This window comes from Chrysemys picta, chromosome 2 (assembly GCF_011386835.1).
Source record: "Chrysemys picta bellii isolate R12L10 chromosome 2, ASM1138683v2, whole genome shotgun sequence".
Lineage (NCBI taxonomy): Eukaryota > Metazoa > Chordata > Testudines > Emydidae > Chrysemys > Chrysemys picta.
In genome coordinates this window covers 33,478,827-33,497,391 of record NC_088792.1, presented here as the reverse complement: position 1 = coordinate 33,497,391, position 18,565 = coordinate 33,478,827, and the positions used below count along the sequence as shown (strand labels likewise).

The following is an 18,565-nucleotide window of genomic DNA, read 5'->3' as shown; positions in this document are numbered from 1 at the left end:
TTCAAGGCCCATCTTAAACAATGCCTCATTATATTTAGCCACATCACACAATTATGAGTTGCTGGCCATGGCTCAGCCTAGCACTGAACACACACCCACACCGTCTTGCTCCACAACGTTGTGAAAGCTCTCACCCAGGGTCAGAGGATTACTGGTGGGACAGGATGTGCAGAGACCCTTGCTGTGCCCACCCACACTGCAATAGTCTTGTGGCTAGAAGATCTCCAGCTTCCTCCACTTAATCTTTTTCATATTATATATCCCCTTCAGACCCAAGCTCCAAAAACAGTGCCCATCCTTTTCCTTTTCATGTTGGTGACCTTCTTTTGTTTAACACGCACACAAAACGTTTCCAGCTGTTACAAACGATACCATATAAAATATTTTTAAAAAGTGAATAGGAGCCCTGAACACAACCCAGCAATGGAGGGGAGTAAATGTTTCTCATTAATGATTAGATCTATCACATGCTGACTTGCATACCTTATACATCTGAAATTTGCAAACATTAGGAAAGCCTGGAAAGAAGGTTTAGATCCTGATCCTGCAATGGTCCCTCTATACAGGGGGGGATTTCACCCAGTCATTTCAGCCTGCATTAGAACCTATCAAATGCAGGAATCATTAACGATGTAGGGTGGAATTCACGCCTGTGAAGCACTGATGTCCCATTTAAGATGTCAAAATAAGGCATAAATGAAGACTACACCTTTTGCTGGCCTTCTTCACAGTGGTAAATATCACATAAGAGCTCAAGCCAATAGTCACAGGACCTGATTCAGCATTGCATTGCCTTTAATTAAAGTATTTTATCCATGGGACAAACAGTGTTTCACTTCCAGAGAAATGTCAATCAAAGAACAAGTAAAAGAAGCATTATTCGCCATGTACTTAAAAGGACCAGAAAAAAAAATACAAAAACTTCTAGAGAAAATAAATTTTCGTTTTCATTTTTTTAGTCCACAGGTGAAGGCAAGTTTTCCAATACTATTGATCTGTTTGAAATGTGTTCTTGATTTATACTTATAATAAGCAGTTTGAGTGTTGCGTGCCAAGTGGGAGAGCAACAGACCTGATACAGACCTACCATGTGGAAAAATATGTCATTCACAAAAAATGAAATCTATGCCTAATGACAGTTGTTTGCATTTCCTTACGCTATTGGTCTTCTGCTGTCAGACGTGTGTTTTGTTCAATGAAACATATCATCTTACAAACCATGCTATAGTTATGCTCAATGAACCTAATGAAGAGTGATTAATAAAGCCAAGTGTTATAAATATATTACAACTGTTGCCAACTGAGCAAAGACATAACTACTAAAATGAATGAGTGTATCCTTTTACCAGAAAACATTCTCTGCCCTGGAATTAGAATTCAAGATGCTCATGTTTAAATCTATAGATAATGGGGCCCAATCTTAATTGAATTTATACTGGTAACTGAGATCAGAACTTGGCTTCTTGTCAGCCTGTGCAAATATCTCAGTGCTATTAATAATAACTACACTAAACTCTACTTTGCGTCAGTACTACTTGATAGTGTCTCCTAGGAAGTCAAACATTTTCTCTAAATGCTTGCATAAAAAGGTATAGACTGAATTAACCCACAGCCAGAACGAATTTAACAGACATCACAGCTGAATTTAAAAATATTCCATTGGCTTGAACTTTTCTTTGCAAGAAACATTGCACTCTCTGTAAGTAATTTCTGTCTCAGCCACAAAGAATACATTGGTGTACAGAAAAAAATGCATTCACATTTCTTTCAGGAATGGATAATTAACCTAGCAATTTAGAACTGCTCTGAGTACAGAGTGTGGGAACAGTAAATAACCTTGGTTTCTGTTTTTCTAAATCTGTTATAGAAAAACTCTATGACCCATTAACTCTTTAATCTTTACAGAGGTTATTCTGGACATGGTGCTGAGGGGCTCACATTAATCTTTGAGGGGACCCATTCAGAGCCTAGGGACTATGGTGACTGGCACTCACCAAGTAATTTATTACATTGGGCCCAATCCTGCTTGCATTGAAGTCGGTGGAAATTTTGCTGGAGTAAGAGGTGTTGAGTAAAGCTCTGACCAAGCAAATACACTGAGATCAGGGAAAACAGCATAACACTAAAGCTGAAGGCCAGATACACCCACTGAAGTGAAGACATTTTCAAGTCTTATGTAGGCTATGAACAGCATAATTTGGGATTATGTTCATTTCATGCATCTTTCACCCTCTTCCCTGTTTTTAGCTCAAACAGCAACTCCCAGCAATATCATGGAATGATTATAGTGGGGATACAGGGATATAAATGAGGGCATAATTTAGTCATACTATATATATATATATATATATATATATATATATATATATATATATACATATACATACACACATATACACACTATATATATGTGTGTGTGTGTGTATGTATGTATGTATGGGGAGGAGGTGTTTGTGTAGGCACATGCATGTATGTCATTAGTTTATTAATGACCCAAAAGAAGATCACATCACACAATACCCTAATGTAGGTTTTACTGCCAATCTCCCAACGACCTGCTAAACAGAATTGACTTCACTTAATTTAGGAGATTTGAGAGGATCACTGCAAGGGAAAAGCCTTTCAGATGACATAGTATAAGTTGACTCAACCCCCGTTGCACCTCCCGACTGGTTGCTTGACCTTGCCTTGAGAGAAAAGCCAGGCAGCCTTCAGTGTATGCTCATATATACACTCCCACCATACCCTGTAACACTTTAGTTCCATTTCTTATCTCTTTTCACCCCATCTGTTCGTAGGCAGATGTAAACCACAGTGTCTTTGTCCTTTGTTTCCACATATTAGTATAAGATATAAGAGTATCAAAAAGTCAAACCCAAAATTCTATCTCAGGCTGACAAACAGGCTTATATGCTAACTAAGGTCTTGGTCCCTATCTTCAAGATGCTTCAATGGCCTAAATGCCTGCCTGAAGCTCTGGGATGTAGATCATGTCAACAACTCAGCTCTTCTGACACGATGGAACTTTCTACCTTAAGAGTAAAGCTCAATGGTGCAGGAGACAGAGCTTTCACGGAGGCTAGTTTAAGACTGTGGAACAAACTCCCCCAGGAACTAAGGACTATCCCAAACCTCACCAACTTCCAGTGTTTGTGCAAGGCACACAACTTCAACCTGCCTTCTCCAACATAAACACCTAGCAGTGTGTAAACAAAAAACCCAACCAAAACAAAACACTCCACACACAATTCTCCTCCTGAGGGCAGGATAAGGGAGAATGACTTACATGTGGTAAATGTTAGTCACGTCACTTAATGAATGACTGGAAGGTGCTCTAATATTACTGTTGTAAGGGCAGTATAAGAACCTTTGTAAAACTGGTAAGTTAGTACTGTACAGTACTTCTCTATTTCTATAAGTTCTTTTCACTGGTGACTGCAGCATCAGGAGGCATTGATTTTCCTACAGGTAGATTTCAAGGGAACTGAAGTAATGGTTCTGTGTAATAAGTTCATTTTGAATTTTAATAGGATCCAAATCATGGCTTTTGGCTTTTTCTCCTACACTGAAAAAGTTGCTGCTGTTAATAATGCTGTTTGCAAGCACATTATCTATTATATAAGTCTGGATTCATGGCTAAATCCCTCCTTAATACACACGGTGCAGGTAGAGCACATTTGGTCTCCAGGTCAGGAACTAAAGACCTAAAAGATTTCTATTGACTTCATTTGGCTTTAGGTCAGGTCTCAATGATTGTCGTCATTCCAAGAGCTGCTTCTGCCTACTCTTTCCACAAGTACACAGTGGTGCAGAGGGTGCAAGGGAAAAATATTAAAACATCTCCCAGGTACGACATGCGTTTCACAAATCTACAAAAATACATAAATAAGAAAAACACGACCGTTCAGTAGTTCATTATTTCTGGCCCAGATTAGAGAAATATAACATTTTGAACAGCATCAGCAGGTAATCCAGTCTTTATAACAACCACCCAGTTGCTCAACCCTTGTTCATACAAGGGACACTTACTAACTCATTGATTTATACTTCCTGTGCAAGGTGAGGGGAAGCTTGTTAAGCATGGAGGTAGGGAGAAGAGATGGCCAGAGTGCCAGCCGTGGTAGATTTGAGCTGGAGTGTTATGGATTCACTTAAGGAGTGTGGCAAGAAGCAGGGAAGAGGAGACAATACTAATAGGAGGAGATGACAAAGGCATGGAGAAAGGTTTAATACCAAAATAAATAACAAGGAATCCTGTCCTGATTCTCTTATTCATTTGCACATTTAATCCAATAAAAATCTCCCTTTTAGAAAGGCATTTAGAACTTGCAGTTTGCTGCATTGTAGTGGCACAGAATCCAGATCCTACGTGGATGTAGTTAGGTCAAATTACACAGGACCTTGCCAATATCATTCCCATAACTTGGATATATAATACATTATAAAATCGATGTGACAAATCATTGATGTCCAACATCAGCACCTTGAATTTTCTATTTTAGTTAGAGTTCCAACATCAGATTCTGTCACTCTGGGGGGGAAAAAAAGTTAGGCTTCTACATAAATGTATGACCTGGAGGCACCAGCAAACACCACCATTAAGTTCATTATGATCTAGTTCAGTAGACATATTACATTTAGCATGTCTGTACATATATTGTCTGGCTTGCTGGTTTTCCCCCCTCTGGGATTATCATTCCAGGCAGTCGACGAGAAACAGGAAGAAAGGTGAAATTTTTTTTTTAATTAAATGGTGCTTCATTCAATCAAGACTTCCTTAGACTCTCTCCCACACACATAGTAAAATGCAAAGCAATTCAGTAAAATGATGGGGCAGAGACAGAGGGAAAGAAATACATTATGGACCAAATGACACCAATATAACCCAGAGCAGCAATCCAGCATAACTCAGTGCCAAATGAGTTACCTTAGATTAACCTGCATCTAAAGGAGAACAGAATCTGGATCGGTAGCCCCAATTTCGACAACTAGAACAATGAAAAGTACAGTACAGGTAAGGAATGAAAGATGGGGTGGTGTACTAAGCAGTTACATCCCTGATTCGCAGTAATAGTTTTCTGTTCCCTTTTGAAGATAGGAAGTTGGCCAGAAAACAGGAAGTGGACATAATGAAAAATATTCAAGAGTGACTTTTAAATGGATGCACAATTATAGTAATTGTTTGTTAAACGATTTGATGAAAACCTTCCTTCACAGATTGAAAGTATCTGTAAGGCTACATACACTTGGCCAACATTCAAAGGTGGCACACTTGACAACGTGAATGGCATGTCAATAAATGGATCAATGTGGGTGCGCTGGAGCTAAAGCTGGTGTGACTTACATATTGAGAGGTTGGAAGAAGTAAGTTAGATTGGGAAAGGGGCTTACTTCAGTTTCACCTTCTTACACTTTCCTTCCAGCTGCTTTCCCTGCTACACTTGTCTATGCTCTTTTCTTCTGGTCCTTTAGCTTGTGAACTATATCAATTTATAGTCGCTTGAACCCACTTAGCCAATTTACACTGAATTTCACTGTGTAGCTATAACAATGACTGCACCAAATTCTGCTCTCGGTTACTTCATTATACTCATGGGCTTGCACCACACTGCATGTGTGACGAAATCCTCTATAGCGAGAGATCTGCTGAGAAAAAGCTATACGAATGTGTAGCATGTATTCACTGTGCATGGAGATTAAACAGGCCATATTCTGATATCCCTACTCATATGGAGTAGTAGTTTACTCTGCAAATACTCCCACTGAAATCAATGGGACAAGGTTGTGGAGTCAGGTGCTATCCCATAAGGGTAACATATGGCCCAATCCCCAAACATTACATTTATTGTTTCACATTAATTTGCAAAGTATTCTCTTTACAGGTTAAACTGTAATTATGAAACTAATAGCAACTGCTACAAACCAGTGTATCTTACACATATTGTTTTATTCCTTTAATAAAGGTGAAAGAGCAGGAGCTGCTAAACTGCTCCTCCTGCAGGCAGACTCTCTTGGGCACTACTCAATGACTACCTTTCAGGACGCTACTAAATGAATACCTATAAATCACATCTCTGATCTCGCCGATACCACAGACCATAGCGGTGATTAGCATTTTGTGATGTCAAAAAATGGGATTTCTCTGGCAAACCAACATAATAAAAGCTGGTTAAAAAACACATTACTGTGTTGAATTTTCCCCTCTAGCCCACCTGGCCAAAGCAGCCTGGTTAACAGGAGCATTCAGCATCCACATCCGTGCATAACTATATTTTCATTTTAGCTTTTTCATTCACCATTAAGCCATCACAAAGTAGGATATGTGCTTCAGATATCTGTGTTGCGCTCAACTTGGACCACATGAATGTGGAGGTTTAATGTTTATAAGTTTGGACCAACAAATCGTTACATTCAATTTTCCTTCTTTGTGGGTCCTTTTTTCTTTTGGTAAGTGATAATAAAACACTGGAGACTTTGGGTCTTCAACTTTTTTTTTTTTAAATAATGTAAGACAGCCAATTCTGTGGGCAATAAAGAAGAGGTCAGGAGCAACTATAACCTTCAGGATAAATAAAAAATAAAATAAATTAATGGAGATATCCTATCTCCTAGAACAGGAAGGGACCTTGAAAGGTCATTGAGTCCAGCCCCCTGCCTTCACTAGCAGGACCAAGTACTGATTTTACCCCAGATCCCTAAGTGGCCCCCTCAAGGATTGAACTCACAACCCTGGGTTTAGCAGGCCAATGCTCAAACCACCGAGCTATCCCTCCCTACAATGTTCACAGCAGGATCACAGCAGGAAGTCAATAAGATATAGCACAATACTACTGGTGAGGACAGAAACTTAACTAGGGGTCAGAGTCACATGGAGTCGTAGTTTACTCTGTAAATACTCCCATTGAAATCATCAGCCACGAGAAATGCTGCAGTCAATGTTTGCATCTCTCAGCAAGCACGAAGTTCACCCTTGTGCAGACAGCCAGTACAAGATCAAGGCCCTGGACCCATTTGTATAAGATAAATTTCATCTAGGGACAGAACGAGTGAGGTCGTATACTTCTGTTTCAGCTGTGTAATCTAGCTGGATAGTCCGTAACTCTATTATTACAGCTAGATGTGAGAGATCAGTCATCAGCATTCTAGCCAATACACACAGACACACTATTGCCACAGCAACCATGCAAAATTCCACTGCCACAAACACAAACCGCCTCTTTCTTCAGTGGCAGCTTGTAAGAGGATGAAATCCTGCCTATAGGCTTTGTGAACCATCCAATAGATTTCTATAGTGTGGTGATAATTCTCTAGTGCCATCTACAGGGTGGTTCAAATGATCTCTAGAAAATTACAGATGTCTATAGATTTTTCCATAAAGGAATCCCCACAAAGGGGTTTGTGCACCCTTTCTAGATTGGAGATTTTGGGCCTCTTCACATGAATATTTGCTTCATATGTCCATTTTGATATTCAGCTTAAATTCTCTTTGGTTCTATTTCATCCCATTACTGTTACAGCCTACTGTCGGCTACTTGAAACAATTTTTCTCCTTAACTGCTTTTATTCCTTTTCTCATTATTTTCCCTCTTGTTAATAAAACTTTTCTACATCTGTAAGGCCTATTTACTTTACATTTTTCAACCATAGTTTTTGTTGTTCCTGGGTTTTTTTTATAAATCTTGCTGCACTTTCTTGTATTTCTTCACTTTTGCCATTTCTCTGTTCTGTTCTGTTCCCTCCTTTTACTATTACATGCTCTGTTGCTGATTATAGAGCACATGAACGTAAGTCTGGGCAACAGAAGTAGTTAGGTCACAGATAGGATGATCCAAGTACAGGTACACAATGGGTGAACAAAATCTGTTCCCCACATGCTTATTGCAACAAAATGGATTAACGGTTGTATATTTCAGGAGTTCCACACTGAAAACATCATCGCCTACACCAAGGGTAGTTAATAGGTAGATCATAGGCCAAATCTCGACAGCCAGACACTTTTGAACGGATCCCAAAATCTTTTTACATACTTATTTTATTATTATTTTCTCTAGAGTCTGGACCTTGACTATACTTTGACCAAGAAATCTGGACCTTTACAAAAAATAATTGACTATCCCTGGCCGACACCTAGCCCGATCCTATAAAATGGATATAATACGATCAGGCTGACTGCATCTCTGAAACAGTAGGACCCCACAAAACACTATCGTTTGACTCAAGGAGGGTAGAATCTGAGGGTGAATCTGCATTTGTAGTACAGTAGCATCTAGAAACCCCAACAAAGATTAGGGTCTTATTTTGCTGGGTACTGTTCAGACACATAAGAAAAGCCAGTCCCTGCCGAGAAGCATTTAAAGTCTAAATAAACAAGCCAGAGAAAAACGGGGGGGGGGGGGCGGGAGAAAGGAAGTATTATTGTTCCTATTTTACTGATGGGGAACTAAGGCACACAGAGATTAAAGCCTCAATCCAGTATCCATTGAAAGCACTCCCATTGAGCTTCACGGGAGTTAGATCAGGGCCTGACAGAGTTTTCCTGTATGCCTAGTGAAGCCTGACAGAGCCTTGAACTCAGCTCTCTGAGTCTCAATCACATGCCTTAAGCATGTGAGCGTATTTCCCCCTCCAGAAGGTAAGTTATTCCAGCCCTGAGTGACTGCTTTGTATAAAGTAATGTAGGGCAGCAGAAAAAAAGGAAGCTGTGTGGGCAGATCTGTTTGTATTTGTCAGCTACAGCAGAGCTATTTAAATGCAGAAGTAAGAGGAATTGTGTAGATTTGCAGCACTTACTGCAAGAGTTTATGTCCAGATTTTCCAAAATCCTCCGCCCTCAGCAGCTCCATAGAAAGCAACACCTCACAGTGAAGTGAAGAGTATAACATGCGCTAGTTGTGCCATTTCTTTCACGTCACCGATATCTGTCCTACATGCCAAACTCCTTATTGCTTTTCTTTGGAACCTAACCTCTTGGCAATAGTACACACCAGAGAAGTCACAGAGGTGTTTGTGTGAGAAGCTGACCAACAGGTAGTTGAAACTAAGGTGACCAGATAGCAAGTGTGAAAAATTGGGACAGAGGTTGGGGGGTAATAAGAGCCTATATAAGAAAAAGCCCCAAATATTGGGACTGTCCCTATAAAATTGGGACATCTGGTCACCCTAGTTGAAACTGATATTGTTGATGGAGCAGAGGAGATGGGGTGGGGCAAAATGATAAGCATGGAGGAGTCGTGAATGTCAAAGTTGTGGTGGGCCTTGAAGGCATAGAAGCTTGAACTGAACTTGGTGATACATGGGGAGTCAGAGGATGGATTCAAAATAGGGGGCTGACATAGAGCAACAGGCAAGGAGGATGATCTTGGCAGCAGCGTTTTCTATAGACCAGAGAGGGGGAGATGTATGTGTGCAGGAGCCCTGAGAGGAGGGAGTTACTGTAATCAAAACAGGAGCTATAACAATTTAAGTCTAATATGCAGCATAGGACATGGGGCCTGGGCTAAGAGAATGCTAACGTCAGATGTCTGAACACCAGAGTAAGCATGGGATTCCTCTAGAAGCCTTGGGATTAACTGATTGCACATTCTGTGTTGCGCTAACATAGTTCACATTTTTCACAAGACTTTAAATACCTTAATAGTTGGGATAAAAGTAAGATGACAGAATAATTTGAAACCCATAAATCTTTGGCATTTGAAAAGCCCTCCCTACAGTTAATTAAATAAAGTTGTTGAATTTGGGAAATATTCCCCCATGCATTCTCTTCTCGTTAGAGTTTCTGCTCTCTGTTTGAAGAATTCTGAAAGCTTTTACACAAGCTTTTATTTCTTGAACTTTCCTACATTTTATGCTGTTTTAGGGGAAACATAGGATTTGCCACATTGGATCAAACCACCAAACCCAGCATATTGCCTTTTGCCCGGGGCCTCATGGGAAGATGCATTTTCTTTCCCACCCTTACAAGGTAGCTGATCAACTAGGCTAGGCCTTACATGACTCGAAAACTTCCTTCCTGACCCTTGCAACCTGAAGCTACCCTGATCGTATCAATCAGAACCATAAATGATGGTCCAGCTGCTACCCATCTCTAAGGATCTTAGAATTCTGTGAGATTCTGGCTGCAGAGTTTCTTCTCAGCTCTTCCTTATAAGGATTGGGTTTTGTCTCACCCCAACAAAAACAGTAAGTTAGAGATGGTCAGAAAATCTTTGATGGAACGATTTTCCATCAGAGAATGCAGTTCTGTTGAAATCAATATGCTTTGCTGAATTCTGTTGATTTTGCTGAAGTTTCATTTTGGACAAAAAAGGGAGAAAAGAATTCTGACAACACCAAAACATCCCATTTTGACATGTTCAGCATGACACACTGATTTTTCCTTTTGAAAGGACTGTTTTGAATTTTTTTGGATTTTGTATTATACATTATAAAATAATACAAAATTAACCAATGACTTTTTTACTCTATGGATTAACCATGCACAGTTCGCTCCAAGTATTAGTCATTATTCAAAACTGGAGCTGTATTAGTTAGCTGTGATTGGTCACAAAAATCAGTGTTGTTTCTCTTTGCTCACACCCAGAATGCCAGCTTGGGGAAGTTAGTGGGACTGTAAAAGTCTAGGGAAGAGGCCATAGTTTAGGGAGAGGTCACTCATGACAGGGACTGGATTTTTTTAGCAAATGTTAAAGCTTTTCCTTTCTTGCACAGACATTGCCTGACACATCATTTCTAGGGAAATCACGGTTTATTGGCAAACAGGGAGGAGTTGCTTGTCTGAATGGCTATCAAACTGTCACTTAGCCTGAAAAGTTGTAGACTGACCTTCATGGTGACATTCAGATCAGTAAGGTCAAGCTCAGGAGACCGGGCCATGCTATGAAAATGCTGCACCCTATGAAATACACACGCAGAGCTGCTCAGTGTGTATTCCCTGGACTTTCACCCTTCTTTGGTGTATTTAGCTCACAGGGTAGAGCCTGTGTCTGTAAAAGGATCGAAAAGGACAGTTCACATAGTCACCCAGACAGCTGCCTTTCAAAGGGCAGGTTATCCATTGGCTAAAACACAAGAGTTATGTTGCAAGATTAAATTCTGAATGACACCACCATTGTACAAGCCAGAAAGGTTTTAATAATTCATGTTCAGTAACATAGTGCCCATCTATAAAAAGGGAAATAAAAGCAACCCAGGAAACTACAGACCAGTTAGTTTAACTTCTGTGCCAGGGAAGATAATGGAGCAAGTAATTAAGGAAATCATCTGCAAACACTTGGAAAGTGGTAAGGTGATAGGGAACAGCCAGCATGGATTTGTGAAGAACAAATCATGTCAAACCAATCTGATAGCTTTCTTTGATAGGATAACGAGCCTTGTGGATAAGGGTGAAGCTGTGGATGTGGTATACCTAGACTTTAGTAAGGCATTTGATACGGTCTCTCATGATATTCTTATCGATAAACTAGGCAAATACAATTTAGATGGGGCTACTATAAGGTGGGTGCATAACTGGCTGGATAACCGTACTCAGAGAGTTGTTATTAATGGTTCCCAATCCTGCTGGAAAGGCATAACGAGTGGGGTACCGCAGGGGTCTGTTTTGGGACCGGCGCTGTTCAATATCTTCATCAACGACTTAGATATTGGCATAGAAAGTACGCTTATTAAGTTTGTGGATGATACCAAACTGGGAGGGATTGCAACTGCTTTGGAGGACAGGGTCATAATTCAAAATGATCTGGACAAATTGGAGAAATGGGCTGAGGTAAACAGGATGAAGTTTAACAAAGACAAATGCAAAGTGCTCCACTTATGAAGGAAAAATCAGTTTCACACATACAGAATGGGAAGAGACTGTCTAGGAAGGAGTACGGCAGAAAGGGATCTAGGGGTTATAGTGGACCACAAGCTAAATATGAGTCAACAGTGTGATGCAGTTGCAAAAAAAGCAAACATGATTCTGGGATGTATTAACAGGTGTGTTGTGAGCAAGACACGAGAAGTCATTCTTCCGCTCTACTCTGCTCTGGTTAGGCCTCAGCTGGAGTATTGTGTCCAGTTCTGGGCACCGCATTTTAAAAAAGATGTGGAGAAATTGGAAAGGGTCCAGAGAAGAGCAACAAGAATGATTAAAGGTCTTGAGAACATGACCTATGAAGGAAGGCTGAAAGAATTGGGTTTGTTTAGTTTGGAAAAGAGAAGACTGAGAGGGGACATGATAGCAGTTTTCAGGTATTTAAAAGGGTGTCATAAGGAGGAGGGAGAAAACTTGTTCACCTTAGCCTCTAAGGATAGAACCAGAAGCAATGGGTTTAAACTGCAGCAAGGGAGGTCTAGGTTGGACATTAGGAAAAAGTTCCTAACTGTCAGGGTGGTTAAACACTGGAATAAATTGCCTAGGGAGGTTGTGGAATCTCCATCTCTGGAGATATTTAAGAGTAGGTTAGATAAATGTCTATCAGGGATGGTCTAGACGGTATTTGGTCCTGCCATGCGGGCAGGGGACTGGACTCGATGACCTCTCGAGGTCCCTTCCAGTCCTAGAATCTATGAATCTATGAATCCCCAGCAGTTGCTCTCACCATTCTTCAGAAACATTGAATGCAGCCTGAAGTCAGAAGTTCAGCTTTTTTTAAAATTTCTTCTTTCCCTTTTCAAGTCCACGGCGTGGTAGGCAAACCTTTCAGTGAGGGCACTGGTGGAAAGGTGCCGTCTTGGCAGTACAAGGATGACTCTCTGACATGAACATCTTGAATGTGTACCAGTGTTATTAAAAACTGGCATCTGATGCTCATTACCCTATTCTATATCATATCGACTCACTATTTTACTGCTGTCGCCTTGTGTTTCCCCTACCTATTTCTTGTCTTACACTCAGATTGTAAGCTCTTTAGGGACAGGAAATGTGTTTCCATTTTGGGTTTGTATGGCACAATGGGGCTTTGGTCTACGACTGGCGCTTTTGGATGACATTGCAATACAAAAAAATACTACCCCTCTGTTAAACCAGCCCTCTAAAAATCAGGTTATTAAAGGCTCGCCAATGATCTAACAGAAGATGCTCAGGATCTTGTCCCACAAGCAGGCTACAGAATTAGAGAATGTAGAGAGTTCAATACCTTGTCAGGACCCTTGGGTGTGTGGCAAGGACACTCATGCTGAGGACAGAGCCAGGCTTTAGAGATTTTTATCAAAATAAAGGAAAAAGTTATCAAAGCTCCACACCACAGAATCAGGAAGAAATAATACAATTCTGGGGTATCCATGGCAACATTCCTTACAAAAACTACTTAGATTAGCCTACTCACAGCCTTCCTTGGGGACCTGGTGATAAGAGACAAAGGATCAGCCTTGTCTCAGGCATGCCAAATGAGTCTGATGATCCAGGTTTCTCAATGCCGAGATGGAGATAAGGGTTCAGTGCTGAATAGCTAAGTTATATGTAAAAGCTAAGCTAGCGGCAATAGGAATTAAAGAACTGAAAGCTAAAGGAAATCAAAGCTGAAAGAATTAACTCCACATGGTGGTTTGCCCTCTAATAGGGTCTTGGCACTATCCTGAATATTCATGTCAGTGCCCAACCTTCCATGCCCAAGTCTCATTTCCTAACCCACATCAATCTAGGGTATGCATACTCTATAGGCTAGCATATTCATACATATTAATAACATATCCCTACATATTAATGACAATTATCTCATGCCCAAAATCCGCTACCTTTGGCCTGAGCCATTACTTCCACGTACTGGGATGTCCCAGAACTCTGGTAAACACATTCAGTTCCCCAAAGTCTAAAAGGGTAACCTGTAGGCCATTTATCTATGTCAAAGGTTATAAGCACTCATGTGAACTTGCTTTAGCTAAATCATACAGGACACAGGCCTGTAGGTTCCTTGTGTTACAGCCAGACATAATGAAGTAATGTCTATTGAAATTATTCAGTACAAACATCAAAGCCAAGATCATATAATCAAACCAATAAAGAAAAACAGGATATATAATATAGCAAGTTAGCAGGTTAGCCCTCTGGCCTACATCTCCTATCCACTTTCACAGAGCCATTAGCTCAAGAAACTGAAATCAGCCAGTAAGGCTGCTGCTAATTTGCAGTACCCAAGAGTTTGCCTCTCAATACAGGTAAGAAGAAGTGAACTGTGCCATGAAGAGCACAGAAACTAAGAGGTGCATAACAAAACAGTAAAGGAGAGATTGGGGAGGAGGGTGGGCCAACATCACTAGCACTGTGTAGTTATTCTGTAAAAGCTAGGGGATGGCATGGAGGAGTAAGGAAGGGGCGTGCGTGTGTCTGTGTTTGAAATAAGCACACATAGGAATCTTAACTGTCTGATTTTTGTGGGATTCAGTGGTTGCTCAGGAAGTAGGTGAATGAAAAGAGGGTGGAGGGCTGTTATGCAGCTCCAGAAGGATGTTCCATATCTAGGGCCCAAATGGAAGGAAGCACAGAAATGGTGGTGGGAGGAACTGATAACAGGGGTCCAGGCTCTCATCTTTGGCAGAGATGCAATACTAAACAAGGCCAGACAGACAGAGGAGTGGAGTTATGCAGGAACTTGAGGGTGAGGATAAGATGTTTGAACTTGCGGTAGCAGAGAAGAGGGAGTAAGAGGAGGGATTAAAGGTCTGGGCCTGGGGGAGGAAGGACATGGTCAGATTGACAGGCAGTCAAACATCTCCCATCTTGATTATACAGTAGAACTTCAGAGTTACAAACACCTATGTAGCTAAACCACAGCTACCCAGCCCCTCTCCTTCCTAGAGGGCCAGGCTCAGCCCCACCCAGCAGAGTTGCTGGGGTTGGGGGGTTGACATCAGTAGGGATCTATGGAGATTGTTCATAATTCTGAAATGTTTGTAACTCTGAACAAAATGTTATGGTTCTTTCAAAAGTTTACAACTGAACATTGACTTAATACAGCTTTGAAACTTTACTATGCAGAAGAAAAATGCTGTTTTTAACCATCTTAATTTAAATCAAGCGCAGAAACAGTTTCCTTACTTGTCAAATCTTTATTAATCTTTCCCTTTATTGTTTTAGTAGTTTACGTTTAACACAGTACTATACTGTATTTGGGTTTTTTGAGGGGGCGGAGGGGTCTCTGCTGCTGCCTGATTGCATACTTCTGGTTCCAAATGAGAAGTGTGGTTGACTGGTCAGTTTGTAACTCTGGTGTTCATAACTCTGAGGTTCTACTGTAACTGGAGAGGAAGGTAGGGGAAGAGTCACTTTTCTGAGGGGAGACCAGAGCTTGCTTATAATGTTGAGGGAATAGGGTGACCATATAGCAAGTGTGAAAAATCAGGACGGGGTGGGAGGTAATAGGAGCCTATATAAGAAAAAGCCCCAAATATCAGGACTATTCCTATAAAATCAGGACATCTGGTCACCCTATAAGGGAATAAGCCAGAAGAGCGAAAGAATGAAGGAAGGTTGGGCGGTTGGAGAGAAGGTCAAGATCACAGTAATCAGAGATGGAGAGCAAGCAAAACACGTCTGTGTCTGTAACAGTAAAAGGAGAACAAGATGGTACTGAAGGAGGGAGAAAGAATGACAAGATCTGATGTAGACTCTTTGAAAAAGTTCACAAGATCTTGCCCAGAGAGAGAGGAGCACACAGAAGGGAGGAGGACATTGTAGTGGGGTCCAGTCAGGGCCGGCTCCAGGCACCAGGCAACCAAGCACATGCTTGGGGCGGCACCTGGTAAGGGGCGGTGGGGGGGAGCGCAGTGCGGCGCGGCATTCCGCGGGCGGGGGGTGCTCCGGCGGCGTGGCGCTTGGCGGGGGGGCGGGTTCCGGCGGCGCGGCGCTCGGCAGGGAGGGGGACGTGTTGGGGGGGGGGGGGTTCCGGCGGCGCTCGGTGGGGGGGCGGGGGCGGGCTCCAGCGGCGCGGCGCTCGGCGGGGGGGCGGCGCAGGGCTCGGCGCTCGGGGGGGTCCGGCGGTGCTTGGTGGGGGGGGCGGCACGGCGCTCGGGTGGGGGTTTTCCGGCGGCGCTCGGCAGGGGGGCGTGAGATTTGCTGATGACATTTTGATTGCTGAGCACCAGAAAACCCTCTCTACAATGATCCATGAAATGGAATAACTCAACAACATTTTGGGCCAAAAATCAGCAATTCAGTCTCAAAGAGGGGGAGACATCTGATCCAGAAAGGCTGTAGCTATAAGCAAGCCAAAGAGACAATCGCATATCTACAACAGGAGTAACTTAACCTCGCCTTTAGAGGACTTATATGAGAAGAATTTTCCATCACTTAAAAAATATTTCAATTTCAGATATACATTTTTCTATTCCATGTTTGTGTGAATATGCTCTGTAAAAATTAATATTGCCCAAGTCTAGGTTACCTTTCTTAGATGTTACCCTTAAACACCTCAGGAACACTGAGGCATAGAGGAGAATCCATGATGGAAGCTACTACGGAAATCTCAGTGACTGAATACGCTACTCAGATATAGGGATAGACACATAAGAAATACTGAGGGAGGCAGAAAATCCCAAGTAGCTGCCAAGCCAGGATTTATTCTTTTTATGGCATTTATAAACCATGCTTGTTCAATGCAGGGATAATGGTGGCTTAGCTTTCTCCAGGCTTCTAGATAATTATTGAGTGGTCTAAATAAAAGCAATAGTAGATTGGGCCCAGGGAAATAGACACGCCACTGACACATGAATAGAAGCAATTAGTCCGGCTCTACATCTCAAATGATCAGGCAATTAGAGAAAAGAGAATGTATCATATTAAAAGTCCAAGTCAATAAAACATGAAATTAAGATGAGTTTACAAGAATGACTAAAATAGTAAGAGAAGCTGCATGTGTGGATCTAAGGTTGAAGTAAAAATTCAGATGAGAGAATTCACATATGTGACCCTGTATCTAGAGTCTGTGCATACCAGGGGGCAGAGGTTAGGCTGTGTGTTCTTCCTAACTGGCACTTTCCGACTAGAATGTTTAATGGTGCAACCTTAATGCTGTCTTAACACAGGGCCAAAACCTTGCCAAGGGCTCAGCAGGGCTCCCACTCACAATGCAGCACTAGCCCTTGTGGGCAATAGCTGTCCTATGTAGCTAAACCACAGCTACCCGGTCCCTCTCCTTCCCCTAGAGGGCCAGGCTCAGCCCCACCCAGCAGAGTTGCTGGGGTGGGGTGGGAAGGGTGGGTCTATGTCCCTTTGACGTCCCTATTTGATCTGCCATAGTGACAGCCAGGGAAACTGGGAAGGGCTCATTATTCCTTCCTCCTTCCAGCACCAATCCTCTGGCCCTCATCTTTTCAGACTATGGTGTCTCCAAGTGCAGCTCCTACCACTGGGCCCCCTCTCTGTTCCTTGGGGGCCACTCTGTGGGGGCCACTGCTGCCCCCAAGCAGCAGTAGTTCCTACAATAGGGAGGAGTGTCAGGATTCACAGAGGCAATGAGCTCCCCACCCCCTCCTGGACCCTCTGGGGATCCTGGACCTGCTGTGCTGGCATGCAAGCTCCCTCCATGAGCTCAGGCTTTAGTCTTTGGTGTTTTGCATTACATTTGAGCTATAGTTTCAGCTGATCTCCCCCGGGAAGCCTTTATTCTCAGCGTGCTGCTTAAGGAGCAATTCAGACTCAGGAGGGTAAACTGATCTCTCCGTTCCTGGTGCCCCACGATGCACAATCAACCTGCCCTCCCCCCCACCACCACAAAGAGCCACCTGACGTCAAGATTTGGATGATAAGAATATGGAACACATTAGTCATGGAAGAGCTGACGTACAGAAAGAAACAACAAGTGGATTACCTTGGTACTTGGCCGTCCTTCTTAGACCATCCAGACAAGGAAAACCCTTAATAACCATAAACCAAAGAGACTTAATTCCTTTTGCTCCTATAATATGAGTCCTGCTCTTTGGTATATGAGAATGCCGCGCTTTTCAGGAACCTTGTAAGATGAAAGCATAAAAGAGCTGTTGTAAAACAATATATAGAACATTGCTCCAATTAGCGAGTCGCCACCTCCTTAACATTTTTGCTTTCAGTGTTCAGGTTAATTGTATAGCTATTGCTTATAAAATTAATATGAAAAACCCCACTTGTTATGCACATTACAAGGCATATGAGATGTGCTATCTTTTGGGGGAGGAGGTGGGAAGGAGGAAATCAAACAGATTGCTAATAAAGGCCCTGAAGCAACAAGATACTGAGAAGCATGCCTAAATTTAAATATTTGAAATAGCCCATTTAAATAGTTGGAATACTCACATGCTTAAAGTTAAGCACATGTTTAAGAACGTTACTGAACTGGGGCAAAAATCAGCATTGGGGTGGTCTGGTGGTTGGTTGGTGTTCAGCTGCCCCCTGCAGGGGAGGAGATCTAGCTTTGATTTCCCATCTCTCCCCAGTCTGGAATGGGAAAAATAAAATCAGCGTGGTGGTTTTTGGAAATACAATTCTGTTTACTTATTAGTTTACGTCATACTGTACAAGACTTCCTCTTTCTTGGATCTTTATCTCTGCTTGCCTATAGTCAAATGCCAATGCAAATCACAGAAGGGTCTGGTTATCCCTTACCAAGTTTAAAGT

General features: G+C 42.0%; 1 protein-coding gene across 2 annotated transcripts in view; it reads right to left on the bottom strand.

The window, feature by feature from the left end:
- LOC135981276 (uncharacterized) overlaps positions 1-18,565 on the bottom strand; it is a 43,635-nt gene that overhangs the window by 20,219 nt on the left and 4,851 nt on the right. Inside the window, exons 2-3 of one of the 2 annotated variants that reach the window (XR_010598221.1) lie at positions 18,245-18,385; positions 12,648-17,924 (exon numbers count right to left, since the gene is read on the bottom strand). The exons of the other annotated variant lie outside the window; for it this stretch is intronic. The gene's annotated coding sequence lies outside the window, so the exon portion shown is untranslated. Of the gene's footprint in view, positions 1-12,647; positions 17,925-18,244; positions 18,386-18,565 lie in introns of those variants that run through there. 2 annotated transcript variants of the gene reach the window in all.